General features: G+C 35.1%; 1 long non-coding RNA gene across 1 annotated transcript; it reads left to right on the forward strand.

The window, feature by feature from the left end:
• The first annotated feature begins 1,613 nt into the window (after window positions 1-1,613).
• On the forward strand, window positions 1,614-2,400 carry LOC126632976 (uncharacterized). Its single transcript, XR_007626920.1, has 2 exons — window positions 1,614-1,708; window positions 2,039-2,400. It is a non-coding gene; the product is annotated as an uncharacterized LOC126632976 (long non-coding RNA).
• Window positions 2,401-2,640: the final 240 nt, after the last annotated feature.

Here is a 2,640-nt window from a genome sequence, read left to right on the forward strand (position 1 = left end):
GTTATTCAAAAAGTGCAGCGTAAGATGCTTTTTGGCTGCTCCAAAATATTAAAATTATTTATACAAGTTATTAAAAAAATGCAACGATTTTGTATTCTCCAAATCTGACCCTGCCCCATGTGCAAGGATGCCCTATCTTTCCATCTCTTTATACATCCCCCAAAACAAAGAGCCAAAAATGTCCCCTCCTAATCACTCTTTTAGTTAAGAGATAATTAGAGTAATGATCTTTCAATTTTTGCTCGATTGAAATTTTGGTTTTTGAATTAAAAATTCGTGAGTATTGATCCCTAAAGTTGTAATAATATGGAGCAATGATCATTTTGACTAACTTTATTAGAACTTCGATCTATTTCTTACCTCTTTAAACCTTTTACTTTGGATGGAAGTTCTAAAAGAATTAGCGAAAATGGCCATTGCTCCATATTATAACAAGTTCAGGAATCAATACACTCACCAATTTTTAGTTCAGGAACCAAACTCCAATAGGATTTTATAATTTAGGGACCATTGCCAATTTTCACTTTTATTTGCCCATATTTTTAGCTTCCCACCCGATCGAAATTCCAGGTTTATTTTTCTAATCGTAACCCTGATATCACGACATCTGGCACTTAACTAACCATCAAGATCAATTATTTTCCATTATATCGATTTGGAATACTTAAAATTTGATCAAAGGAATAATAAAACAATGCACTAAGAAAACTAGGTCAAATAATATGAGCTAATATAAGATGCATCAACGGGTCCACGTGCATGTTATGGAGCAATGGCTTAAATCTATCCCCCTCTTTTGTTTCTACTGGGACAAAATTTCAGAAAGATTTGAGGAATATATGCAAGATTTAGTTGACATGACGATATCTATTTGAAGTTATTTTAGTTTATAAGATTAAGATTTGAACTTGAGTGCAAATAGCAAGCACATTGATCTTCTAATCAGTTGAGCTAATCCATATACGCGTCATATATGTAGAACTTGAGGAAAGAAAAATGATTTTTGCACTCACACTATCTGTTTGCCATAGAACATTGGTAGAATATGAAGAAGGAAAAATAACTTTGCACCCAGAGTCAATTTTTTAGACGCACTGCCGAATAAACCAAAGAATAATCCATAAATAAAAACATAGGTAAAATGCAAAAGTGGAAAACCAGCGTGTGAAAATTATTGTACAAGTGGGTAAAGTGGAAAGAGAAATGCTAAAGAGAAACTTTCAAAGTGAGACTTTTCATGAACTATTTGTCATCTCACAGTTTAACGTTAATTTTGTGCCAACATTATAAAATAAGGAATTGTTATTGGCACTCCAAAAATCTCATTTTGCACTCCAAACTTTATATAATTAGAAAGAAAAATACACTTGTGAAGTGTGTAGAATGAAAATTTTGAAATGCTAATAACGATTCTAATAAAATATTGTGCAAAAAATAAGAAGTAACAGTGAATATATGAAAAGTCTCCTTAGAGCATCTCCAAATGAGATGTCAAATTTTAAACATAAATTTTGATTTTGACAGCCCATGTGGCATTTTGACATCTTTCTAAATTTTACTTTCCGCCCGATATGTCAAATTAAATATTATTTTATTAAACTATTATTTTCTGGGTTTGGAATGAAGCCTCCAGAGTCCTAACCCACCCCCACTCCTATGCGCAGAGAAAGAGAGAGCTCCCATTTCCTTCTGGAGACAAACGAAAGAGGTAAGCAAGCACGCACTCAATTCTCACTGTCTGTTTTCAATTACGTATTCTTTGAATTTCCATCAAATTTTAAGTTTTAACCAAATATTGGATTCTTCATCATGACGATATCTGGTCTGATCGATTCCCTTTTTTCATAAATACTTGCTAGGTTGTTGAGAAAAGCATAAGAAAAGTCATCAAAAGAAAAAGAGCTTAAGAAATTAAACTATGGATTATTGACTTTATATAGGGTTTTTGGAAATTACAGTTACAGCCCTTGAACTATTTCAAGAATTTTTATTTGATGTATCCTCCTTTAATTTTTCTCTGTTCAATTTGGTTGTCAAGAAAATTAAAGCGCCGCTGCCTCTTTCTTCGATTCCTAGACGAAGAGATTCACTAGCTTCATGTCGTCACGCTTGATCAACCTGTTTGAAATTCGGAGCCTTTGGCGGGTCCTGGGCTTGGACCCGAGATGGGTTGAGAGCTTGAGGACGGGGGCGAAATGGGCAGATGACGGCTTGGGGAAAGAGTGAGAGGGGTAGGGGGTGGCCATGGACGCCATTGAAGGAGGTGAGAAAGGAGAGTTGCAGATCTGATAAAAAAATTAATAAAAAAATATTTGACGTTGCTGTGAAATTTGACAACAAGGGGGAGAGCTGCTATTTCTTGTCATGCCACATTAAATTTGACTTCTCAGTTGGAAAACATTGCAACTGTCTTTTTTTTTTTTACTGTTATTATTGATTTACACATTTTGACATCTTCTTTGAAGATGTTCTTTAACATTCAAAATTAAACACTGATTGCATTCGAGTGCGCGGTTAAAACCCCGTTATCCCACGTCAGTGTCAGGGGCTAATCTGGCAAAGCCACTCATCTGGGGACACATGACAATGGGTCCTGCAATCAGCTACTAGGGTCGGCATTGTGGTGGGTTTCACATGTGG

The sequence above is a fragment of the Malus sylvestris genome, chromosome 8 (assembly GCF_916048215.2).
Source record: "Malus sylvestris chromosome 8, drMalSylv7.2, whole genome shotgun sequence".
NCBI classification, from domain to species: Eukaryota; Viridiplantae; Streptophyta; class Magnoliopsida; order Rosales; family Rosaceae; genus Malus; species Malus sylvestris.